The sequence below is a fragment of the Fukomys damarensis genome, unplaced genomic scaffold, assembly GCF_012274545.1.
Source record: "Fukomys damarensis isolate Sample0158 unplaced genomic scaffold, DMR_v1.0_HiC HiC_scaffold_23, whole genome shotgun sequence".
Taxonomy (NCBI): domain Eukaryota; kingdom Metazoa; phylum Chordata; class Mammalia; order Rodentia; family Bathyergidae; genus Fukomys; species Fukomys damarensis.
Genome location: NW_022900935.1, coordinates 48,095,521 through 48,123,126, shown reverse-complemented (window position 1 = coordinate 48,123,126; position 27,606 = coordinate 48,095,521). Strand labels below are relative to the sequence as shown.

The following is a 27,606-nucleotide window of genomic DNA, read 5'->3' as shown; positions in this document are numbered from 1 at the left end:
GGAGGCGCCCCACTGCGGGGGGTGTGTGCTGGGGGGTAGGTTTGGGACTAGGGTCCGAGAAGGGGGGAGGGGTGAGAACTCGCTCTCTTCCCTTTTGCTTCTCCCGCTGTGTTTGGAGGTGGGGATCACGGGTTTGGGGGGCTCGTAAACCCGCCTGAGGCTTAGGTCAAGACCCCCCCCCCTTCTGATGAGCCCATAAGGAAAGTGATGCCAACTCTTCGAAGTCGAAGAGACAAACTCATAGCAAGAATCCACTCCAGAGGTTTTTATAGCTTTTATTTTAAAAATAAGGATACTTCCAGAGTTTTCGAAATTTATTTTTAAAGAGGTGAGTGCTGTTACTTTTGTCCCTACTTGGGTAAGCCTCCATTTTAAGCGAAGCAGTAACTGGTTAAGCTGGAATTTCATTCGGGTCTAGGTTTTGAACAAGGATCCTACAGGAGGTCATTTAGTCCACCCTTCTGTCTCCATACAAACTACCTCCTCCCTTAAAATTAAGTTATTTGGTTTGCTTTTAAAGATCTCTAGGAAAGGGGGGGGTCTTTTATTTGCTTATAGTATTCTGGTCAAGAGTAGATTTTATTTTTCATGTCGAATTGGCTCTGAAGGTATGATAAAATTTAGGACAGTTGGGATCATCAGAGAGATTTTTAATTTACTAAATAAAATTAAGTGTGGCAAGGGCCTTTTAAAAAATGATTAGTTAACAAATCACCTTTCAATAATGTTTGAAATACCATGGATAATTTTTTTCTCTTTGGTTTTGGTTTTCTTATTCTTTGATAAGCACTTTTCTATTATCTAAAATATGTGTCATATTTCTTTTATATAAAATACATTTTATACATATATGAAGATGCACATAACACTCATTGCTCTTTTTTAAAGGAGATTATATCATGTACACCTTTTTAAGATGGTGAGGTGAACAGTACTTAAATCTCTAGGTAGCTTAAACTATTTGCATATTCTTGAGGTTTTTTTTTTTTTTTTTTGAGGGGGGTCTAAATCAAAATCCTCTCTTTCAGATACCTCCTTGAAACAAAAATTTTCCTACCTGTTCATTCTTGGTGACAGAAGGAATTACTCTTTTTGCTCATTTCTGAGTATTGTCTGAACTATTCTTGACACTATGAATGCTACTTGGATGCCTTTTAAGGTAAGATGTGTTATTTTTTCATTGCCAGCCTTTGTAATTTTTTCATAATCAGTATTCTGCTTCTTGAATTTGCTACTCTTCAAAAACCATTATACTAGGTTCCGAGGATTTGTATTGCTATTGTTCTTTGATACTGGTATTAAAATATGAAGTTCTCATGTTAACTTTCTTTGTAATGATGTGTTTATCTTTTTAACTTTAAATTATGCCAACCTACATACTTGTAAAATTCTGTTCCAGTCCTGGTAGAATGGGTTGGCAACTCAGACTTCTAGGCCCACTTTCAAACAGGTACTTTAGAGTCATAGGTACCAGGGTGTGTCCCCTTCTTGCAAATCAGTGACTGATTCATGTGTTACAAAAGATGTCATTAACCATTTGTTTACTTGGAAACTTCATATAGTGTATTGGAATATTCTAAGACCTGCTGGTTTATGCGTACAATTCTTTGGAGAGTTCCCCCTGTTGCTCCCTGGGCCATTTCATGAGATTTTTACACTTCTTTTCAGCAAGGAGCACTTGTGCCAAGATTTGTCTTAAAAGTTAAAACTCACTTGGGCAGTGTAGATAGGTGACCTTTAGATGAAAAAGCTGTTGGTGTGGTGGTTGTCCAGTCTCTTATGGCTCCTTCTAATCTCGGCTCCCAAAGAACCCTCCATGAGGATTAAGCAGAGGGCAAAACTAAAGACGTGTAGGGAGAAAGTGGGAGGAAGATGGAGAAAGAAAAAAGTGATGGCAGCCCTCCACCAGCTTTACCTTCCTTTGGAGTTTCTAGTATGATAAAGATTGTTTTGTGGTAATTTAATGGCACTGGGGATTGAACCTGAGTCCTTATACATAGGCAAGCGCTCTACCACTGAGCTGCATCTTCAGCCCTTATTAAAAATTTTTATTTTGAGATGGTTTGACTAAGTTGCCTACACTGTCCTTGAACTTATCGTCCTTTCTCAGCCTCTTGATGAGGGGTAGCTAGGGTTGTAGGCAAGTGGCCCACCCCACCAGACCCTTTTCTGAGACGAGATCTTGCTAGGTTGCCAGGATAGCCTTAAATTTTGTATCCTTCTGCCTCAGCTTTCCAAGTAGCTAGGGTTACAGGTGTGTATCACAACATTTGGCCTTGTTTCTACTTTTTTTCTTGTTTCAGGTATTAGAGATTGAACCCAGGGATGCTCTACCACTGAGCTACATCCAGTCCTTTTTATTTTTGAGACATGGTCTCACTAAATTGCCTGGGTTGGCTGGGCTCGAACTTGCAGTCCTCTTGTCTCAGCCTTCCAAGATGTAGGATTACGGGCACCCAGCCAGCTGTTTGTACTTTTTTTTTTTTTAACTGTTAGGAATATTCATTTATTAAGTCCTTTGCATAAGCACACACATTAAAAATCTTTTATCGTCTCTAAGAAGTACTAAAATTTATAGTCATATTCTGAACCTAGTCTTCAGTTGGCACAACAGATACTATACCAAAAATGTTTATGTTTCATGTAACAAGCATTTAGTTGCCAAGATTTGGTGGCCTCTATGCTCCTAGGAAGCAATCAGGAGAATCGGTATCAATATATCAGTTTTCATGTTGCAGTTTTCTTGATTTTAACCAAAGTGATAGGTGCAGGGAGGCTTGCTTTCTAAGTTACTTATAATCTTTGAGTTTTTACCTCTAAGTCTCTGTGAACCTAGAGTATTATAATACAGTAAATTGTGAAGTTGTACCAAAGGCCTCTGGCATGGGAGGAATGTAGAATGGAAGTTAGTACTCCATACTTGTTTACTACTTGAGAATGCAGATACGTGGCTGCCTTAGTTTTATTGTTCCCTACCAATCTTTTGATCAGTGGAAACCATCTTCTAAGTCTAAACACATTTTTTTTTTATTTGCTGACATTTCTCTCCTATCTTTATTACTTTAAAACACTTTAAAATTACAGTGTTTGATTTGGGTGGAATAAAAGATACCTTTTCACAATGACATGGTCTTTGGTATGTGACATGGAGCTACCATTTACTATGTTAGGTAGATCTTAAGGGTTGCCTCGTGTGCTAGACTGAACTGTGAAGGCAAGTAAAAAGTGTTGTTACAAGCAAAGGGACAGAAGTAAAATGAAACTCAATATGATGTGGAAAGATTTCCAAGACGTACAGTTAAGTGATAACAGCAAAATGCAAAACAGTGTGTATGATATGTTATCCTTTGTGTTTTTTTTTTGGCGGGGGAGGCAAGGGTGTAGCTCAGTGGTAGAGCTGCACAAAGAAAAGAGAAAAAGACAAAAAAAAAAAAAGAAAAGAGATTTGTATTGGCTCAAATGTACTTTTAAAGTACCGCCACACCTGTAATATCAGCTACTTGTGATACTGAGGCAGAAGGATAGCAAGTTCAAGGCCAGCCTGGTGAAAATAGAGCCTGTCTCAAAATAAAAAATAAAAGCTAGGTGTGCTGGTGCAAGCCTGTAATCCCAGCACTCTGGGAGGCTGAGTTAGGGGGACTGCAGGTTTGTGCCCAGAATTTTGTGACTTGTGAGAATCCATCTAAAAAAATAAAAAAAGGTTGGGCTGTAGCTCAGAGTAGAGGCCCTAGGTTCAATCCTCAATATGAGAGAATTAAAAAAAAAAAAGATAGAGCTCAGTGACAGAGCACCCATGGGTTCACTCCCCACCACCACAAAAACAAACAAACAAACAAACAAACAAAAAAACTGTGTTTTTGAGGGGTGGGGATTGAACCCAGGACCTTTGCACCAAACTATACTTCCAGCCCTTATTAAATTTTTTATTTGGAGACAGGGTCTCATTAAGCACCAGACTGCTCAAGCTGGGCTTGAATTTGTGGTCCTCTTATCTCCTCCTCCCAGAGTGTTGGAATTGTAGGCATGTGTATCATGCCCAGCTTCAAAAAACTTTTAGCAAAATAAACAAGAAAATGATGACGTTTGTTACCTCTTAGGTCTAGGAATTGGACAGGTACATAACGAAATGAAAAGGAGACTCTATGTTTTGTTTTGTTTTTTTTCCTTGCTGTTACTGGGGATTGAATCTAGCTCTACTACTGAGCTAGATAAAAGCAGCCCTTTTATTTTATTTATTTATTTTTGAGACAGGGTCTTGCTATTTAGTTCAGGCTGGCCTTTAACTCACTATAGAGCCCAGGCTGGCCTCGAACTTGTAGCAGTCCTTCTGCCTTGGCCTCCTGAGTGCTGAGATTACACAAGAGTGTGCCACCATGTCAGTCCCCTTTTAATTTTTTGACACAGAGATGTGCTAAGTTGCCCAGGCAGGACTTGAACTAGAGATCCTTTTTCCTCAGCTACCCTCAGTGCGGGGATTACAGGTGTGTGCCACCATGCCTTTCTTGTATTCTATCTTTTTACACTTTCTGATATGAAAAATGGCAAGGCCACAGTTCAGAGGGCAGAATAGTGATTAGTGGCTGGCTGAATCATCCATATGCAAAGGTCCTGCAATCTAGGCCATGTGCTCCCTTGAGATCTTGAAGAATTTTGAATTTATAGAAACATATTTTTAGCAGTGAGCTTCAAGTTCGGGCATTAAAAATCTTCCTTCCCTTTACAGTTTTGTTTTTTTGAGACAGGGTTTTGCTAAGTAGTTTAGGCTGGCCTTGAACTCACTACATAGTCCAGAATGACCTTGAACTCAGCAATTCTCCTGCCTCATCCTTGTGAATGCTGGGATTACCAGTCTGTACCACCTCCAGCTTCTCTTAAAGTCTTAGTAAAAGGTTTTTATGGTTGCTATTGAAAGTTTGCAGTTAGATATGCTATCACTATTCTTGGCTATGTGATCTTGAATGATTTTCTTAATCTAAGGTTTGGGGTTCTTTTTTATACTGAAAAACTAACACTTCAGAAGTTTTTGTGTGCATTATACCTGTAAAGAACATGGGGTAGTGCCTGGTTTAGTGAGCCATTGCTATTATAATAATTATTACTGATAATTCTGATACTATTACTGATAAATGTTACTGATAGTTCTTCTTAGCTTAGTGATAAAAATTGGTCTGATGTTTTGCAAGTTCATTGACATCTTAGAGCTTTGGTATCCTCATCTTTGAAAAGGATATAATTATAAGACTTCAGTTTTAGGGTAGATTTAATAAGGGTTAATTGATGCACAGTATTTGGTATTGATGGTAAGTATTCAATAATATGAACTGCTGATTTTCTTCAGGATATCTGTTTGTTAGGGCTGTTGTAACAAATAACATAAACCAAATGGCTTAAAGAACAGAAGTTTGCCAAGTGTGGTGAACATACCTGTAATCCCAGTACTGGGGAGCCTGAGGCAGGAGGATCTCTGAGAGTTCAAGGCCATCCTGGGCTATATAGTGAGGCCCTGTCTCAAAAAAATTATTGTCTTCCAGTTATAGGAGCTGGAAATCTCAGGGCAGTGGTATACTTCCTCTAAAAATGCTTGAGGAGCATCTGTATGAAGGCCTCTCTTCCAGTTTCTTGAAGTGTCTTGATTTATGGCACTATAACTCCATCTTTATATAATCTCCCTGTATTCATGTCTCTGTGTCCAAAATGTCCCTCTTATCAGGATAGCAGTTATATGGGAAGAGCCCACCCTCCTGACCTCATTTTAATTTATTACATCTGTAAAGATCTCCAAATAGGATCACATTCGGAGGTACAGGAAGAAGAGTTTGTCATATCTTCTTTGTAGGACACAATTTAGCCTGTAACAGCTTATCCCTACAGATTTATGTCACTCTTCACAGGTAGCAGACCCTCAACACCCAGACATAGGAAATGAAAAATTTGAAGCAAATTGATAGTGTGATTTAAAGTAGTAGAGCATTTTTTTAGGTGTCTCATGTATTTATCTTTAAAATGTACAGATTTTAAGAAAAATCATTGAAACTTTGTAAAATTGAACTGTAGAAAAAATTTTAAATTATCAATAAAATTCTGGTTTGAAAAATTAAGATCAAGATTACCATATCTTTCCACATCTCCTTTATGAAGATTGTTGGATCTTTGGTAATTCTTGGATTTGTAAGTGCTAAGAGCTAAAGATATCCAGTAATAGGGATTAATTCTCTCTCCCTCTAGTGCATAAGGAGATGGTTTATATTTTTATTCTACCAGTTGGCATTGTTATCCTCCAATACTTTGCTTCATACTATCATTTTGGGGGTCAAAATTGGTACCCCAGAAGTAGCCCGACCTTGAGGAAGTTCTTCTGGTCTGAGTGATTTGGTCAGTCTTTCTCCTCCCCTCCTCATTGCCTTTAGGGTAAAGTTTAAGCTTCTGAACATAGAATATATACCCTTGGCTGTTGCTGATTATGTTTTGTTAAATTTTGTTGTTGTTGTTGTTGGGCAGGGGATGTGCTCTCTGTGCCCTCCCAGCAAGGTTCTGAGTTCCATCCCTAGTAAGGGGTTGGGGGTTTGTGGTTGTTGAGATGGAGTGGGAGACCTCCTTCAGGACCACTCTACCACAAAGCTGTATCTCTAGCTCCAGAGATTGTTTTTAAACCTTATCTTTGACCACTGTTTTATATGTGACTTATTTTGATAGTTTTCTCTCCTAAAACTTCTAGTGTTTACTTCAAATTATCATTTGGGTGGCTCTTTCTAAAAGGTATTGCATGCTTCTCTACCTCCTTGAAGAAAATGTCCTGCACAGATTTTACCTTTTCTTCATTTAAAAATTTTGTTTGAACTCAGGGTCTCGGCATGCTAGACAAGCACTCTAGTGCTGGGTTATGCTTACAGTCCTTTTTACTTTTACTTTGAGACACAGTCATACCATGTTGCTGAGGCTACCCTTGAATTCACAATCCTCTTGCCTTATCCTCGCAGGTAGCTGCTATACAGGCATGTGCCACCACACCTGGTCACTTTTTAAAAAAAATCCTCCCCAACAAAAATTAAAAAAAAAAATAGTACTGGAGATTAAACCCAGGAAGTGCTGAGCTACTCTTCCACATTGCTTCTTCTATATTTTTTGGTGTTTTGTTTGTCTTTGTTTTTTTTGAGACAAAGTCTTGCTATAGTTCAAGCTGGCTTTGTGTAGCCCAGGCTGGTCTTGAACTCCTGTTAGACTCCTGTTAGTTCTGCTTCAGCCTTCCAAGTCCTGGGATTATTGGCAGGCATCACTATGCCTGGCTTTTTTTTTTTTTTTTTTTTTTTGAGACAGGCTCTGGCTATGTAGTTTATGCTGGCCTTAAACTCAGTGTGTAGTCCACACTGGCCTTGCTCTCTTGACAGTCCTTCTGCTTCAGCCACTGGAGTGGTAGGGTTACAGGCATGCACCCCCATACTCAACCCATCCCTTTAAATTTTTTAAATTAATTTTTGTTGTTTTTCTTATTTCAGACAATTTTTTTCAAATATTTTTTGATTCATTGTATATCTGCAGATATAGTACTCACAGTAATGGAGGGGCAGATGTATACAGAAATAAGATTGTGTGTGTGTGTGTGTGTGTGTGTATGTGTATGCATGTTTATTAATCTTTTATACTGTTTCATTTAAAAAAATTTTTTTGGCACCAGGGATCAAACTCGGGTTCTTGTGCTTGCGAGGCAGGTGGTAGAACTACTGAGCTAAATCCCCGGCCCTATACTGTTTCATTTTGAGACAGGGTCTTGCTAAATTGCCCAGGCTGGCTTTGAACTTGCTATCCTCCTGCCTCACCCTCCCAAGTAGCTGGAATTACACGCAGGTATCACCAGTAATCCAAAATGATTGACGATCCTTATGATCAGTTACTGTATTGAACAGTTATAATAGATAGATTAAAAAATACTTTGGAGACCGTAAAATATACATATACATGTGTATGCATTATATATATATATATAATTTTTGTGCTCTCTGTATATATGCACACACATACATACATATATATAAATTTTTTTTCCCCCTTAGATAGGGTCTTGCTATGTAGCCCAGGCTGGTGTTGAACTCTTGGTGACCCTCCTGCCTCAGCCTCCCAAGTTCTGGGATTATAGGCGTGTGCCACCGTGTCTGGCTTGTGCCACTATGTCTGGCTTATAAAGTATACATGAGTAGTGGATTAGTAAGCACCTGTTAGGCAGTTTTTAGTGTCTCTTTTGTCTGTTACTATCTATTTAATGACATTACTCTCAACCTTAGTATCACTTGTCATTGTACTCCCAGCCTCCAGCAATTCTCTCTTCTTTCATTTTGGTTTTCATTTTTCCCCTCAACTTTCCTGTGGTCTTTCTATAGTAGGATGGCTTACCAAGCTTGTATAGAATTTTTGGCATATATTCTACAATGAGTATAATCATTATGTACTTCAAGTATATACTAGTTTGAGTAAAAAATTTATAAAGCAATAAGAAATTAATTTGCCAAATGTGAGTAAATAGACCTTTAGTCAGCTGAGGATATAGCTCAGTGCTAAACATGCCCAGGCCCTGGGTTCTAGCCTCAGCTTTGGGGGAAAAGCAAAAAAAACCCTAAACCCCTGGAACACCTTTGGTGATGGCTGGAAGATAAAATACACAAAAAATGGGATTATGGATAAAGTAAATGAAGAATGACATATTTTGGCAGTTCACAAAATGATGTTTTTATTTTCCCCTTTCATTAAGTTTATTGGTACATTTTAGGTAAACAATATAGTTACATTCATCCTTCGGAACTTTACCGTTACACGCTGGAATGGTTCTTATTATATTATATTGGTTCTTATTTTTTCCCCATTCCCCTGCCCTCCCTTCACCCCCTCTACTTCTCCCTATTTACAAAGACTTTGTTTCCATTTTTTCCTTTTCTCCTATTTTTTCCTTTTCCTTCTTTCCTTTCCCTAGCCCCTTCCACCTTCCCTACCCCTTTAGACCTTTTCTTCCTATTTCACATTATCAATTCAGAATGATGTGGTGTTGCTGTATTTTACACAGAAAAGGGATCAGTGCTTTCATCAGATTTTTAAACTGTCTGGAACTACTCTAGGTGAATAGCTGTTGTGACATTGCCATGTCGGTTGTCATCAGAAGCTAGTACCCAAACTCCTCTTCTGACTTTGCTGTGCTGGTTTTCTTTGGGCTCCATACTCTTTCTCCTGTTTATTTATCCTGAAGTGAAGGGGACTTTGGGAGAAAAGGCCACTGGACTGGCCCTTCCAGTCCAGAGACTGCTGGACTGAGTCTTGAGTCAGAGTGCTGGTCAGAGAGTGCTGAGTACGCTGGAGCTGAGCACCTGTGGTGGAGTGGAGAGAGAAGTTGCTGCTCTTACCTTTTTCTTTTTTTTCCTTTGGTGCTGGGGATTGAACCTAAGGCCTTTGCTTTGAACTCTATCCCCAGCCCATTTCATGTTTTTTATTTTGAGACAGGGTCTTGCTAAATTGCCCAGGCTAATCTCAAAACTTCTCAACCCTCTGCTTCAGCCTCCATTGTAGGATTATAGGTGTGTACCACTGTGCCTGGCTTTTTTTTTTTTTTGGTACTGGGGATTGAATTTGGGTCTTTGCGCTTGCAAGGCAGGCCACTGAACCGCTGAGCTAAATCCCTGGCTGCCTGACTTATTTTTGTTTTTTCTTATATTTGCTTTTGGAAAGAGATCTAGTTTCCTGAAAACTCAGAGTTATGTGGTAACTAAAATGTTTTCACATTATTAAAATAAAGTTTAGGGAAATAAATGTCACTTAGCTCTGTGACAACTGGGTAGATTTTTTTTTTCCAGTACCAGGAATTGAACAAGACCTTGTGCTTACCAGGCAGACATGGTACCGCTGAGCTACATCCCTAGCCCCTGGGTAGAATATTTGTTAGGGAACTAATGATAGAATTGTTTGGCACATTAGTTATCCCCTCCCCTTATCTTTATTAAACATATCCATGTTAAATATAAGTTTCTCTTTAATCACTATGTATAAATTGTTTTTGTAGTAATGGCCTGGAAAATGGGCAATACTAGTAACCTACACAGTGTACTTTTTTCTGGCTCTTGGTCATGTTGGTAATTATTTGGCCAGCAGGGGGAGCTGAAGTTACCGATATGTGACTTCATCTCAACTGGTTTTCAAAAGCGTGTCAGGCAGAAGAAAAGCTTTACTGACAAAAGAACGTGATCAGAGTTCACAAAGAAGAAATACAAATAACCAAGAAGCATAAGAGAAACATTTTATTTTGATAACTAATCAAAGGAATACAGATTAAATAAGGTTTTTAAAAAATGATCAAACTGGCAAAGGTGGTAAGGGGACAGTCTTCAAAACTGCTATTGAAAGTGTGCATTGGACTTTTTCTGGAAGATATTTTTGCAGAATATTTTGACAAAGCTAAGAATTTTATTTAATTCAATCATTCTACTTTTAGGAATTTACCCTAAGGTAGGGGGTAGAGATTTAGAAAGACTTGTGAAAAAAACATTTATTTAGTATTATTTGTACTGGTAAGGAATGATAACCTAACAAGCAGCAAGAATAGAAAAATGAATTATGGTATATTTAAGGGTGCACAATTATACAACCATAAAATAGTATCTATTATATATATTTTTGGTAGTGGGGATTGAACTTCAGACCTTGTGCTTGCAAGGCAGGTGGTGGAACCACTGAGCTGAATCCCTGACCCAGTAAAATAATATTTATGAACAATTTTATTTTCTTATGCTGTTGAATGTATGATAAATGAAAATTTATGATACAGAGCTATAGAAGGGTTCTAAAACTATAGAAGAGAGACAGGCAGACAGGCAGACAGACAGACACACACACACACACACACAACACACATACCCCCACCCACCCCGATAGAAAATAGGAGGAACTATACCCAAAACTTAAATTTGCTTTTGGAAAAAGAATGAGTTGGCTGACAACCCAGGATCGTATAGTAACTGGAACAAGCTCCTTTGAGTCTGTCAACCAATTGTTTGGTCTAAACTGGCACTAAGTGATATTTTGAGGTAAGGCATTGTTAACCTAAAAAAAAAAAGATGCTAACCTAAAAAAAAAATATTGTCAGAAATTTAGGGCTTCACCTCAGCCCTTGTTTCTTTCCTATAGGAGGAGCCCAGAAGGGATTTATACATAAATTGAAGTACTTCTTGAAATCTACTTTTAACTCTAAATACCTCTTGGTGATAACACGTCTTGCAAGTATCTTTTATCTGTTGTGTAAAGAACTACAGTAGTCAGGAGGCTAGGCAGGAATATGGCAAATTCCAGCCAGCTTGGAATTTAGTGAAATTCTATCTCAAAATAATATCAAGCCAGACATTGTGGCACATGCCTGTACTCTGAGCACTAGGGGAGGCTGAGACAGGAAGATCACTGGGAGTTCAATGATAGCCTGAACTGCATGTCAAGACTGGTCTCAAAAAACCAAAAGAGGAAAAAAGCCAATAAGAATGAAAATGGGGAAAGGAAGTTAAAAGGAAGGAGGGAGGGAAGGGAATTAAAAAAAAAGTTATACAGTATTATGTACATGTGACCTCTGCAAAATGATTGTAAACCGCATGCACTACAAACATATACTAATAAAAAAATTAAGGGCTGAGGATATAGCTGAGCACTAGAGTACTTGCCTATCATATGTGAGGCCCTGAGTTCAATACCCAGTACTACACACACACACACAAAACAACAACAACAAAAAAGAAGAAGTTTAAAGCTTAAGAGCTTAGTATATTGTATTGAGATTTGATGGATAAATTAGTATTTATCATATTGATATATTTTCTGATTTTTAGTATACTACACCTTGGCACTCCCATTTTCTCAAAGATACTTTTCAATTTAATTTATAGTGACACTTCCTAAAACCTTTCAGTTATTCCACTTCTATATCTTTGTCAACACTGCTTTCCTCTTGGATGTACGATAACCACTCAGCTGCATTTTATTTAATGTTTTAATAAAAACCATCTTTTTACCTGAGAACTATACTTTTTTTTTTCTTCTCAGTACCGGGGATCAAACTCAGGACCTGCTGCTTACGAGGCAGGCATGGTACCACTGAGCTAAATCCCTGACCCTACACTTTATAATTTACCTAAACTACATTTTAGCGGTAGCTAAAGTATGATTTGCTAAGAGTATAGAAAAATATGTTCTGTTTAGCTTTTTCCTTTTTGCTGATAAGAGTTTCATCTATTTTTTTCTTTTTCTCAGCACAGAACATCCTGGTGTCTTTAAGAACATTGTATAATTACTCAAAAATTCCTTTTTTGACTGGAAGGCATGAGTCCTGTCATTATAGCTTAGATTTTTATCCTGTAAATACTTCAATTTTCATTTGCCTGTGCTGTAACATACTTGCCATTTTCCTGACTGAAATGTTTTAGTCTTTCCTAGCTCAGTGCACTCTTAGAGGTAATCCAGAGTAAGTAAGAATTGCCTTGTTAGTTAGGTCTGATGGTTAGAAAGCTTAAGTTGAAAGGGGGACCCCTGTGGAATTTCTACTTGGGCCTAATTTTGTCTACACAGGAACTGCCTAGAGTGAGTCTAGCTTCTCTTCTGCTTGGATAGGCCTTCTGATATTTAGATAGCTTTCATGCTTGCCAAAGTATTCTTTAGGCTGAAAATAAATCCTAGCGTTTGCAAATGTTTCTCATTTGGTATACTTAGAAATCCTTTACATTCCTCAGTTCCTTTAGTTTTTCAACTCAGTGTGATACTTTATTATCAGGGATTTATCCTTCCATCTGCAAATTGGAGATTCTCTGTGTATCTTTCATAAAACTTTTTCTTTTCTTTTTACTTTTCATTAATGCATGTTTGCAGTACATAATGATTCCATTCACTGTAGGGGATTGGCACAGGTACATAACACATTTCAATTCCCTTCTCCCTTCCTCCACCCCCTTTTATTTTGCTAGAGCCAGATCCATTTATCTTATTAGATCTTATAAAGCTAATTATCATATTTACAGATTGAAAGCCAGACTAATAGGCTAAAAAAACATAAAGTATGTAAGACAATTGTACTCAGTCAAGGTATACTTTAAGTTACATTATCTGGACTGGATTGTACTGCTTTTTTTTCCCCTATGTATGTATGTTTGTATATATCTTTTATCTGAATTTTTCATATAAGAGAAACTGTGATATTTAATCTTGTTTCTTTAGTTAGTTCACTTAATATTATGATCTCAGGGTGCATCCATTTTCTTACAGATGACTCAAGTTTATCCTTTTTTATGACACAGTAGTACTGCATTGTTTATAAATACCTCAATTTTTTTTATTTGCCTGCTCAACCTATTTTTATAGGGGCCGGGGATTTAGCTCAGCAGTTCGGTGGCCTGCCTTGCAAGCGCAAGGACCCGAGTTCAATCCCTGGTACCAAAAAAAACAACAAAAAAACAAAACCGTATTTTTATTGTTTTCTTTACTGTTTTTGGTACTGGGGAATTGAACTCAGGATTTTGCACTTGCCAGGCAGGTGCAGTGCCACTGAGCTAAATCCCTGGCCCTGTTTTCTTTTTCTTTTTTTTGGCACCGGGGATCGAACTTGGGTCCTTGTGCTTGCAAGGCAGGCGGTGGAACCACTGAGCTTTATCCCTGGCTTAGCTTTACTTTTTTATTAGCTCATATTTGTCATGCATACTGATCACATTCATCATAGGGAATTTGTAACTGTATGTAATATATCTTTTTTTTTTCACACAAGGTCTTGCTATGTATTCATGCTGGCCTTGAACTCACTGTGTAGCCAGGCTGGCCTTGAGCTCACAGTAATTCTGCCTCAGCCTCCTGAGTGCTGGGATTACAGGCATGTGCCACCTTTTGGGTTTCTCACATAAGAGTATCAATGTGATATTTAAACTTGTGTGTCTGATTTATTTCACTTAGAATTATGGTCTTGTGCATCAATTTTCTCACAAATGATTCAAGTTTATCCTTTTTCGTAGCAGAGTAGTACTCTATTGTTTACAAATACCTCATTTTTTAATCCATTCATATGTTGATGGACACATAGACTGTTTCCAAGATTTAGCTATTATGAATTGCACTGCTATAAACATGGGTATGCATGTGTCATTGTGGTATGTCTTTGACTTCAGGGAAGATATCCAAAAGGGGGATAGTTGGGTAAATGGAATTTCTACTTTAAGTTTTTTGAGGAATCTCCATACTGGTTTCCATAGTGGTTGTATCAGTTTTCAGTCCCACCAGCAATAGAGAACAGTTTCTTTATCCCCATATTCTCACCAGCATTTGTTATTGGATGATTCTTGATAGTAGCCATTCTTTCTGGAGAGAAATGGAATCTCTGTTGTTTCAATTTGTATTTCTCAAATGGCCAGCAATGTTGAACATTCTCTTATGTATTTATTGGCTGTTTGTATTTCTTCATCTGAGATGTGTCTGTTCATTTCAATTGTCCATTTTGTTTTGTTTTGTTTTGTTACTGGGGATTGAACTCAGGTCCTTGCGCTTGTGAGGCAGGCAGTGGCACCACTGAGCTAAATCCCCAGCCCAGATGCCCATTTTTTAATTGGATCTTCAAATTTGGCAGGTCTAAGTTTTTTGAGTTCTTTGTATATTCTAGATATTAGTTCTTTGAGGAGTAGCTGGTGAAAATTTTCACGTCACATTAAAATATTAAATATAACACTTAAAAACATTAAGGTCAATTTTTGTTTATTCAGTTAGGGTAGTGCCTCAGTATCCACCTATAACTTCCTATCTCTACACACTTCATCTATGGCAAATATTCAGAATTCTGTTGTCATTTGGACTTTAAAGAAACAATATTTTAAGTAAAAAATTTCAAGACTTTTGTGAAAGCCCATACAAATTATGTTTATATACTTACTTTTGAGAGAATTCTAGTCTGGTGTATGATTTGCTGTAGATACTTGTCTTTTCCTCATTCATGCTGTGATTCTTCTGATCCCATCCTCTATTGGATTTTGCCAGTTTGACTGATTTGGACTTGTAGAGGAGCCCTTCTCTTGAGTATGTGGGAATTACATTGAAGTATTTTTGGTTCTTTGTGTTTGTTTGTTTGTTTGTTTTTGGTACGGGGGATTGAACTCAGGCCCTTGCTGAGGCAGGCCATGGAACCACTGAGCCAAATACCTGGTTCCTTGTTTTGTTTTTTGGACAAGGTCTCACTATGTAGTCCAGGCTGGCCTTGAATGTCCCTGTAATCCTCCTGCCTCAGCCTCCCAAGCGCTGGGATTACAGGCATGCACCACCATGCTGGGCTTTTTAAAAAATTTTTGTTCAACAAATATTTAGAGACCCTAAATATGCTCAGAATTGGGCAAGGAGCCAGGTAAGTGTTGTTGATAAAAGAAACAGATATAGTGCTTGCTTTGGCAGTACATATACTAAAAGAAATAGATCTGGATTTTGTTTTCCTATCAGAAGAGTCTTAATAGGTCACTCATATGATTGTCAGCTAGTATGTTCTCCTCAGCAGTTTTATACTTTACATTTAAATGCCTTTAAAACCCACAGAATATTTTGCAATTCCATGACTGCCTGACACCTTAGAAGCATGTTGTTTATTTAATGATGAATTTGGTTCCCTGTGCTTTAAAGAATAATTTAGAAATGGATATTTCTTTCATATCTTCATATCTTTTAAGTATTGAAGCAAATAAAAATTGTATATCAACTGTCTTACTTTGATCAACTGTTTTTACTCTTATCAGTTGACTCACTAATCTTTATTTGACATCTAGCATTTTATAATTTATTTTTTTATTTTTTTATTTTTATTTTTTTTTTTGAGATAGGGTCTTACTAGGTATTTCAGACTGCCCTGGAAATCACCATATAGCCCAGGCTGATCTCAAACTCGCAGTGATTCTCTTGCCTCAGCCTCCCTCAGCTGGGATAACAGGTGTGCACCACCAAAGCCAGCCCACATTTTATAATTTAAATCATCTATTACTAGCTTTACATTTTCTTGTAAGGTTTTGTTGTTTTGCCTACATAGATCTTAGTGCATCCAGTCAGCTACTCTTAATAGTCGGTTACAGCTTTTCCTCATTTGTATTGTTTTTCTATTTTGAGAATTTTTTTTCTCCTTACCGTGCTATTGGCAGTTTAAAATTTTTGTTTGGGTACCTGACTTTTTGTTTTGTTTTTTGGTGCTGAGGATTAAACCCAAGCCTTCATACTCTGCAGATCTTTTTTTAATTTTGATTTGAGGCAGTGTTTTGAATGCTGAGTTGCCTAGACTGGGCTCAAACTTGTGATCTTCCTGCCTCAGCCTCCTTAAATATGGGGGTTATAGGCATGCCCCACTAGGCCCTGCAGGACCTAACTTTTACGATTTCCAGCTTTCAACGAAGTACTTTAAAGTCCATCTCTATGCTTTATGTTACATGTCTGCTTTTTAAATAAAATTTAATTTTATATAACTAAAGCCTATATTTTAGTGTATCTGTGTGTTTTTTAAAATTGGGTAGAAAGCTGAGCATGGTGGCGCATTCCTGTAATCACAGCACTCTGAGAGACAGAGGCAGGTGGATCACAAGTTCAAGTCTGCCTGGGCAATTTAGGAGACTTTAGTGAGACCCTATCTCAAAATTAAAATGTAAAGGACTAGGGATATAGCTCTGTGAAGGCCCTGGTTCAATCCCCAATACCGGAAAAGAAAATATTTGTTAGTCACACAAGATATTTTTAGTGTTTCCTGACTGTATAGAATATTGGTTAAATATGTTTTTTATCTCAATTACTAGTGGGCTCATTTTTTATCATAATTTAGAACCATGTTCTTTTATGTAAGTATGTCTTAGTAGACACTAATATTTTTGAGAAATATTACATTTTTATATCACTTCACTTCCAAAGAAGTTTTATGTTGTTAAACACCCAGATTATTGAACCCCATTTTATTATTATTACTGTATCTTTTAGGTTTTCTGATTCATTGAGCTTTAGAGTAAAGTGATTGAAGTTTATCAGGGTTTCTCACTTTATTCATGAAAAAACTGAAAGTGGTGAAGTAATTTTCCCAATGTCATTTAGCTACTGTAGTGTAAAACTAGAATGAGAATCCTAGGGCATTGCTAATTATCTTAATCCAGTGGTTATTACTGGATGGACTTGTTAATCACACTTACCTTCGACTATGCAAACAAAAAAATTGTTGGTTTACAGAAGGAAAAATTAAGATGATTAGTGTGGCTGGGAAATGAGTTGATCGATCAGCATAGTCTCTCCTGTTCAGCACATCTTCTTTTTAGATGCCCCTATTTATGGTTTAGGGTATCTTCTTTATACCCTTGATAGTGCTAGCAACTATAATGCCAAATAAATATTTTCTCTTTGAACTAGCCTTTTGTAGAAGCTTTGCCAACCATCTGTTATAATATTCTTCAGGCAGAGTATAATACTGTTGCTTTTGTTTAAGCTTTAAAGATAATAACACATTCCAGTCCTAAGTCCCTGAAGATTACCCTTCCAGTAAGTAATAGGATTTTGTGTTTTTTTTTTTTTACTGTTGCTTTTGTTTAAGCTTTAAAGATAATAACACATTCCAGTCCTAAGTCCCTGAAGATTACCCTTCCAGTAAGTAATAGGATTTTGTGTTCTTTTTTTTTTTGTGTGTGTGTGCTACTAGGGATTAAACCCAGGGCCTTCACATTGAACTACATACTTATCCTTCAAATTTTTTAAAATTTGGAGACAGGATTTCATTAAGTTCCTAAATTGCCCAAGCATGGCTTGAACTTTCTGTCCTCCTGCCTCAGCGTCCCATAGTACTAGTATTACAGGTATAGCACAACACTTGGTAGATTTTGTGTTTTGTTTAATCTTCACTCACTCACGGATGTCCTATCTTCTGTTAGTTCTGTAGATGACTGATTGATTGTATCAGTGACATATTGAGTCTTCCTCATGTCATTCTTGAATAAGTAATAGGAGCTTGAGGCAAACCTAAGTTTTGCTTGTAGATACTTCTGGCAATGAGTTTGCAAATGTAACATAAAGGCAAATTAGCACTTTCAAGTTATTTCTCAAGGAGAAATAAATGACAACTGTGCCTTACTTACCTTCTGAGTTTATCACAAGTGGTTCATCATTTCTATTCAAAGTGCAATTCTTTAGAAATTAAGTGCTATTTTGGCGGCTTCCTTTTTAAATAGATTTATTAAAATGTATTTCACTTATTAAAATTTACTCATTTATAGTGTATAATAAGTGGATATTTACTGTATCCACAGAGTTGTTCATAATTACAATCTTAAATTTACAACATTTTTAATACCTCCCGGAGAAACTACATTTTCTTAGCAGTCAATCTCCATTCTCTTTTTTTCTAAGCCTCTGCCAACCACCAATCTTCTTTTGGTCTACCTGGAAATACCTATGCTGGCCATTTCACATAAATGAAATCATACAGTTTGTGGCCTTTTATGGCTGGCTTTTTTTCACTTAGCCTGTTTTTAAGGTTCATTTATGTTGTAGCACACATCAATATTTCATTCCTTTTTATGGTTGAATAATACTCTGTTTTATGCTTTTGTCACTTTTTTCTTATCCATTGATCAGTTGATGGTCATTTGGATTTTTTTCCATCTGTCAGCTATTATGAATAATATTGCTATTATGAATAATAAACATCCTTGTATGCCCATGTAGTGGTACATGTCTGTAATGCCTGCAGTCTGGGCAGCTGAGGCAAGAGGATCGCAAGTTTGAGCCCAGCCTGGGCAACTTGGTAACTTCCAGAAATACTGCCTCAAAAATAGAAAGGATGGGAATGTAGCTCAGTGTGAAGACTCTGGGTTCAGTTCCCAGTACTGAAAAAAAAATTGTAGACGTTTTTGTTTGGACACCTGTTTTAAATTTTCTTGGATATACTTAATAGAATTGCTAGGTGATATAGTAACTCTTAGCTATTTGAGGAACCACTAAACTTCATGGGAGCTGTACCATTATATAATCCACCAATAGTGTATGAGGGTTCCAATTTCTTTATCTTCTTGTTAACATCCGTAATTATGTCTTTTTTTTTTTTTTACATTAATTGCAGCCATCTTAGTGAAGCAGTATATCTCACTGTGGTTTAGAATTGACTTTGCCTGATGACTAATAATGAGATCTATTCATGTGATTGCCGTCCACTTATATATCTTCTTAGGACCAATATCTGTTCGTATTCTTTGGATATTTTTATAATGGATTGTCTTTTTAGTGTTGAGTTGTACGAGTTATTTATATATTCTGGATACAATTCCCTGATCAGATGAGATTTGCAAGATAAGATTTGTTTTATTCTGTGCTTTGTATTTGCAACTTATTGATGGTGGCCTTTAATGTACAAAAATTTGTAATTTTAGCTGGGTAAGGGGGTTACATGCTTGTAACCCCAGCTGCTCTGGAGACTGAGGCAGGAAGAATGTCAGTTTTGAGGCCAGTTTGTGCAACCTATTAAATAAAAAGGGCTGGGGATGTAGCTCAGTGGTAGGGTGCTTACCTAGCATGTCGTAGTCTGGAGGTTCCATCTGCGGGGGTGGGAGGGTGGTTATAAGGAAATTGATCAGTTGAAGCCCATTTTGCCTATTTTCTTTTGTTGCTTGTTGCTTTGGTAGTATATCCTAAAACCGGTGTCTAACCCAAGGTAATGAAAATGTACTCCTTTTTTTTTCCTAGGAATTTTATTGTTATATCTCTTAAATTTAGGACTGTGACCCATTTTTAAAAGTTAATTACAATGAATTTTTGTGTATGGTGTGAGATAGTGGTCTAGTTTCATTCTTTTGCACATAAAGAACCACCATCTCAGCAAAATCTGTTGAAAATACCATTCTTTCCACCACTGAGTCATCTTGACACTCTTGTTTGAAATAATTAACTGTATGAGGTTTTATTTCTGGACTCTCAGTTTTATTCCTTTGATCTATATATTTATTTTATACCAGTACACCACTGTCTTGATTTCTATAGCATTGAATTAAGGAGCATTTAAAATCTGGAGCCAGGTATGGTGTTGGTATGCTGTAACCCCAGCACTCAGGAGGATGAGGCAGGAGGATCACACATTCAAGGCCAGCCTGGGCTATGTAGTTAGACAAAACAAAATATTGGAAATGAGAATCTTCTAACTTTGTCCTTTCTTTACAAGATTTTAAAAAATTTATTATTTTTTTGACATGGGGTCTTGCTAAGTCACTAATTTGTCCTGGGTCAAACTTGTAATATAATCTTCCTACCTTGTTTTCCCTGAGTATTGGAATTACAGACAGATTTGAATATCTGGGAATACATTGGGTCTGTAGGTCAATTTAGGGAAAGTATTGGCATTTTAACAATGCTATAACTTCTGATCCATGAACACAAAATATCTTTCCACTTAACTGGGACTTTAACTTCTGCTACATCCCTAGCCCTTTATTTTATTTTTATATTGAAATAGGGTTTTGCTAAATTGCTGAGTTGTCCAGATGGGGCTCAGACTTGCAATCCTCCTGGCTCAGCCTCCTAGAGTGCTGGGATTATAGGCATGAGCCACTGCACTTAGCAGTGTTTATAGACTACTTTATTATAGTCTATAGTGTTTATAGACTAACTTTTACTGTTGTTAAATTCATTTCTAAGTATTTTATTATTTTTTATGCTATGGTAAGTGGAATTTTTTTTTTTTTTAGCTTCATTTTCACATTGTGTCTTGCTAGTATATAGAAATACTATTGCTATTGATTTGGTGTCCCATAACCTCATTGAACTTGCTCATCAGCTCCAATATTTTATTTGTGGGTTCCTTAGGATTTTATATGTGTAAGATTTTGACATTGGCAATTAGAAATAGTTTTATGTCTTTTTTTCTAACTTGAATGCTTGTTTTTTTACTTGCCCTGGCTAGAACCTCTGGTATAGTGTTGACTATAAGTGCTGAGAGTGGACATACTTGTTCTGTCTTTCATCTTAGGGTGACATATTCTTTCTATGTTAAGTGCAGTTTTAGCTATGGATTTTTGTAATAAATAGCATTTATTAAGTTGAATGTTTCCTTTGATTCCTACTTTGTTGAATATTTTCACTGTAATTTGTCAAGTGATCTTCCTGCATCCTTTGAGATGGTCCTGTAGTTTTTATCCTCAACTAATACTACATTTTACAATACTATAGTTGAATTTCAGGTATTAAACCAACCTTGAATTCTTGGGATAAATCGCATTTTGCAAAGGTGTGTAATCCTGTCTGTATGTTACTGGATTCATTTTGCTTTGAAAGTCTAAAATTTTTTTGTGATATTTCTGTCTGGTTTGGGTAACAGAATAGTAATGGCCCTATTGAATGAATTGAAATGTGTCTTTGGCTTTATTGTGAAATAATTTTGGTTTAACTTTGAACACTCGCAATAGTTTTAATTTCTAATTACTTAGTGAAGGTAATAGTTAAGTATACAAGTAATGTTTTTGTGTGCTTTTTGTGTGTGTGTGTGCCAGGGATCAAACTCAAGGACCTTGTGCTTGCAAGGCAGGCTGTGGAACCACTGAGCTAAATCCCCGGCTCTATATAACTGATGTTTAAAAAAGTCTATCGTTGAAAATGTAGATTATTTGATAGGGAAATGCAGAATTAAATATAATTGGATTAGGCCACCAGTTTTCCTTTCTGTACCTTTGCTACCTACCTTGGGGTACTCAGGGTAGAGGTTCCAAGTCTAGTACTTTACATCCTTGCTGCCTACTTGGTTCCCTTATCCTCTTTTCTTAAACTGCTTTGCTACTTTTTTTTTTTCTTTTTTTGAGACAAGGTCTTGCTACATAGTCCAGACTGGCCTAGAACTCACTGTTGGAGGCTCAGGCTGGTCTCCAACTCACAGCAATCCTCCTGCCTCAGCTTCCCAAGTGCTGGAATCATAGGCGTGTGCTACCATGTCCTGTTTGTTGCCTCATTTTGATTGTACCATGAACAGCACCTAATTTTAGAATTCCTGGTAGGATTTAAGCAAGCTTCAGAAAAGGGGTGGGAAGAATGGAATGGGAAGTATAACCCTACTAAAATTTTGCTAATTGTTTTCTAATTTTTTAGCTTTGAATATTTAGCCATTTAAAATATTTAGGAGAAGAAATGGTTTTCTTAGCTATCACATAGTTTATATAAGGGTGACTCCCCCCACCCCCCGCCGAAGTACTACAGTATTTAGTAATCAGTAGCACTTAATTTTTAAAAAAGCAATTAATGTTTATGGAAGAATGGGAACCAGTCGTAGGACTTCAAGAATATGCCTAGTTTTATTGAAAATTAAAGAGGGATTGTGGGTATAGTTTAGTAGTAAAGTGAGAGTAACATTCTGGAGGCTCAGGTTCAAATTCTCAGTATATACATACACACATGAAAAAGAAACAAATAGTCTAAGTTAGGAATACAAATATCACTATTGCTGTGTAATAAAATTTGATGCCATGGACTAAATATTATCAGCAAGGTCATTTGTCTTTGATTTTTGAGACAAAGTCCCAATATATATATTTCAGGCAGGCCTCAATCTTGTGATCTAAATACTTCAGCTTCCTGAGTTCTGGAATTGTAGGTGTGGGCCACCAGGTCATATTTTGATATTCCGCCAGATATTTTGGGAAGTATGAGTAGTTTTTTTCCATCTGTTTGAAAGAGGATCTGTTTTGTTTTCTTATAGAACAGAAAATAGTTTCCCTTAGCTATTTTACTTATTTTTGTTCTGCTAGTTGAAATTAGTTGTTATGGCAAACTTTGTTAGACAAATTTGTGTCAATGTGCGATTATGGGAATTAATATGGAGTATAGTTGAAAATGCTGAATATTTTTGTCAGTGTAATTCAGAAGTGAAAAGATTGCTGTTGAGAAAATTATATATGATTCCTTAGTAGATGAATGGCAGAGATAAGACAGGGACTTTATCATTTCCTGAATTCTAGTCATGTTCTCTATAACTTATGCTGTCTTTGATAGTATTGTGTGCATGACAATTTATAAGTTAGATGTTTTGGGTTCTCATCAACTTCACAAAGGGGACCATGTCCGGGGGGTTTTTGTATATCTATCTATAAATAAACTAGTGCTTCTCTTAACTTTTCCTTTCAAGTACTTCCTGAGTCTAGTTTTGTTTGGAGCAGTTTGTCATAAGTTTGACATGTCTTTGAAGACTCCTCTGTTTTGGAAAAAAAAAAAAAAAAATGAAAATTTTGGGTTTTGTTCTATGTTTGTATTTATTTTAACAAAAGTGTATCAAATTTCACTACAAATTTTACTGATTACATTGGCACACTGGCAAGTTTTCTCCTTTATTCAGTGGCTTCAGTTACTCCCTCTTTCATAGCATATGTTCCTGTATATGCAGAGAACCCAGCGCAAGAATCCAGGAATTAGTGGACTGAAAAGGAAAGTTCCTGGGCCAGGGATTTAGCTCAGTGGCATTGCCACCTGCCTTGCAAGTGCAAGGTCCTGAGTAGATTCCCAGTAATGCAGTGAAAAAGGAATGTTCCTTTCTAAGAATGTGCCTCTCTGCTGGAGGTGGCAGGCGTGCCTTCTTCCAAAATCCCTAGGTTAGCTATCCTAGCAGAGCAAAGATTTTTTTTGGTAAGTTCCATCATAATTTTGGAATCAACAACTGACTTAGAAATTTTTTATAAAATGCTTTTTGCCTTGTAGTGCCTTTTTTCTCTTTGAATATTTTCCCTTGACTCCTGACTCTTATCAGGACCTCTCTACTTGGCTGCTCAAAGCCAATTTTTAGAACTATAGAAAATAGATTCACTCACAAATAATAATTTAAGTATGTACTATTGCCTCTATTTTAAATTAGTACACAATACCTTTTTGTTGGTCAGAAAATTCTTTTTTTGTACCAGGGATTGAATTCAGGACCTTAAGTTTGCAAGGCAGGCGGAGGCCCCACTCAGCTAAATCCCCAGCCCAGCAAATTCTTTTGAAGTATCTCATTTGTTCCAGGTTATGGATAAAGTTGCAGGGATGTTCAAGGACCCTAGTTCAATCCCTGGTACAAAAAAAAAATTGTGGGGATGCAATAGTCAAATGTCAAAAACTAAGTGCCAGTCCTTTTGAAACTAAATGGTCTAGGCTTCATACTTTGTTTTTATTACTATGACACTTAAATTAATATGACTCTCATTTTGAGAATACTTTGGGCATCTGAACCTGTTTCCCCCAGGATCAAACTTAGGACCTTGCGCTTGGCAAGGCGGGCACGGTGCCACTAAGCTAAATCCCCAGCTCCTGAATTCTTTAGTTTATGACAGAATGTTGTGTTTAGGAAGTTCCAAAGAAGATGTATGGTAGAAAAGTGTATGGCAGAGAAGTTAGAAAGTGCAGTTTTGGAAATTGTTTGTTGTATAGATGAGAGTAATAGATCTGTATTGGAATATCTGTACTTCCTGCCTTCACAGGCTTTCATTCAGGCTAGTTTGGAAAGGTGAGGCTAGTATTTGAAAATAACCTCAGAGGAAATATAGAGAGCACTTAACCAAGAGTATAAAATGCTAACCACATAAGGTATTAAGTGATAACAGTGGTGTGGTGGGACATATAAAATGAGTTGGAGGTAGATTGGAGGTTAAGGGATAACAAGAAATGATGGTAAGGAAGGAGATTCTAGAAAGAGAGGACACAGATAAAGATATGTTGTCTTAGTTACTTTTCTCATTGCTGAGACAAAGTACCTGATACCAGAGTTAAAAGAAGAAGGGTTTAGTTAGCTTGCATTTTGTAGAGGTTTCAGTTCATAGCTTGCTCCAAGACAGGGTGGTGTGATAGAGGGGGCACGATAGAGGAGAAACACTTCATGATGGGCAGAAGGCAGGAAGGCAGCAAAGCAGCAAACTAGTGAGGAAGCAAGCAACAAATGTATTTTTTTTTTTTTTTTTTTTTTTTTTTTTTTGAGACAGGGTCTCCCTGTGTAGTTTAGGCTGGTTTTGAATTCATTATGTAGCCCAGGCTGACCTGGAACTTGGAGCAATCCTTTTGCCTCAGCTTCCCAAATGCTGGGAATACAGTGCACCACCATGCCCATCTATCCCTTATAATTTGTCCAAGGGTAGGGCAAGCCTTCCCATTATCCACTCCCAGAAGTATGCCAAATGAATCAGTGGCCTAATTTAGTAGCCACACACCCTTGATCCCAGCATCTCACACCCTACCTAGATCCAGCCACTTTTGAAAAGCTCTACCTATGATTTCATGAGGGTTTGAGGGGAAATCTAGATACAAGTCATAACAGATGGGTGCAGAGTTATAGGAGAGTGAGTCTTTTTTGAGTAACAATACATTAATTATAAAATATGGCAATGTAAATAATTATAAAGTAAAAACATGAGAAATTAATCATCATGCTTTTTACTTTAGGTATAAGAACCCTAACTCAAATTGGTTTAAACAAATGTTTCTTGTTTCATCATTCTGATGTAACTGGAAGTCCACAGTAATCTAGATGGAATAATTGGTTGATATTATTGCTTAATGATGTCCCTGAGGACCAACATTTTTGCCAACTCTCTTCTATCCCTTTGATGCTTGCAGGTTGCTGCAAGGTTATCTTAATAGTTTAAGGTGTCAGTATCTGGAAGAGGGGGGACTCTTCTGTTTTTCCTTCCATCTCATTTGTAGGATTAAAGATTTGCTCAGTTTTTTTTTTTTTGTTTTTTTTTTTTTTTGGTGGTTGTTTTGAGACAGGGTTTTGTTATGTAGTTCAGGCTGGCCTTGAACTCATTATATAGCCCAAGCTGGCCTCAAACTTGCAGGGATCCTCCTGCTTCAGCCTCTCAAGTGCTAGGATTCCAGGCATGTGTCACCATGCCCATCTCTCAACATATGGTTCTAAAAAGGAGTATTTTCTACCATTCTAATAGGCTGGAAAAATATATTTCACAATCTTGCTTATTTGGGGCCTAATTAAATCTGACAGTTCAGCTTTCAGGAGTTGGAGCAGTGGTAAGATTATTTTGTAATGAGTGTTTTTGAATATAATATTAAGTGAACATTGCAAAGTGCTTTACCTTGGAATTTTTCATTTTGCTAATTTAGATTTTAGAATTGTCAGATTAAGACTCTATTTCTCCATCTATTGGTTTTAGAATTGAGTCAACATCCTTCTGCTGTATTTTGTGAAATTATTATTTATGTAGAGATATGTGTGCATTATTTTAGAAATCAACTCAGTCTTTCCCCAAGATTATAAATTAAAAAGCCAAGGCCAAAAATCTCTTTTGGATATGTATTCATATATGTATTACTTTTATTCTTTGTGTAATTAGACCTTGTGATTCTAAAACTGCCTGCTTTTGATATTTGAGAACCATGGCTAGGCCTGAGTGATTTCGTAATACAAATGGGAACCTAGAGAAACTATAAGTGTAAACGCTATGGGAGCTGGTGAGTTACTTTGTAGGCCTGCTAAAACTGTTCTTTAACCATAGGGAGGGAGGGTAGTTTTTTTTGAGGAGCAGAAATGACACATAACACCGGATAATGGTTCTGGTAAACCACAAAAAAGTATACAGCATTTTGCATCTTCCTTTTTGGTAGCAGAACATACAGTTCTCAGCTGAATTTGATGATTTATTTACTTGTTGGAACCATTTTTTAGTCATTTAAACTAATTTTGTTGAGTTGTATTACTGAACTCATCTTTTGGCAACTACTTTCAAAGGTGGGATTATACTTTGTATAAATGTGACACTTTGTATTATACTGCTTAATTTTTTAAACCTGGGAAAAGTTCCATTATATTAGGACCCTATTTTGAGAAAGGAAAAAAAAAACCACAGTAATAAATTGGTCCTAAGGAAAGAGAAGGTACCACCACTTTAAACCAACTCTGGTAGGAAAGTGGGAAGTTTGCTTTTGTTGTGAGATGGGTTTCTCTATGGAGTTCTTTGTTAACTTTTAGCATAGCAGTGAACTTCCATTTGGTGGCGGCAGGAAGCATAAATACTCATTGTGTAATGCTTTGCCTGTTTTGGCAGATCTGCCAAACCATGACACCCAAAACAAGACGCGTGCTTAACACAAACTACAGTTCCCAGCGGGCCCAGCGCTGGTTGGCCATCACTTCCCCTGTCCCCTTCCCTAGCTGGCCCGGCATAGGGCCCTTGCTCGCGCCTGCGTAATTTTTTTTTTTTTTTTTTTTTTTGCTCTGGCTGCTGCGGAGCGCGGCGCTGGGGCTAGTGTCCAGCGGTGCTGCAGTGGACCGAGGCCGGCAGTAGGACAAAGGGCGGGTGGCACAGACCGCCTCGCCGGCCAGGGAGCTGTCTGCCCGACCCAGCACACGGCTAGCCGTGGAGTGGCGTGGCCGTAGCCCCTGTACCACACAGTGCACACACTTCTCGCTCACGTCCTCTAGCTCCGCCGCTCCAGTCCGCCCTTCCTTGCCCCTCACACCGGCGCGCGGCACCCCCAGCCCTACCCCGGACGGAATGTGATAGCGTCAGCGCCTCAGATTAGCCTCGCTTCGGCCAGAGCCAGGGCCCGCTCCGCTTGTCGCAGTGCTGCGTGCCGCCACTGCGCGTCGGCGGCCATGGGGCCCGGCACCACGCTTCC

At 37.5% G+C, this 27,606-nt stretch overlaps 1 protein-coding gene across 1 annotated transcript in view; it reads left to right on the top strand.

Annotated features, from left to right (window-relative positions):
* Kansl1 (KAT8 regulatory NSL complex subunit 1) overlaps positions 1-27,606 on the top strand; it is a 176,232-nt gene that overhangs the window by 495 nt on the left and 148,131 nt on the right. Inside the window, exon 2 of the mRNA XM_010637477.3 lies at positions 1,029-1,159. The gene's annotated coding sequence lies outside the window, so the exon portion shown is untranslated. The remainder of the gene's footprint in view (positions 1-1,028; positions 1,160-27,606) is intronic.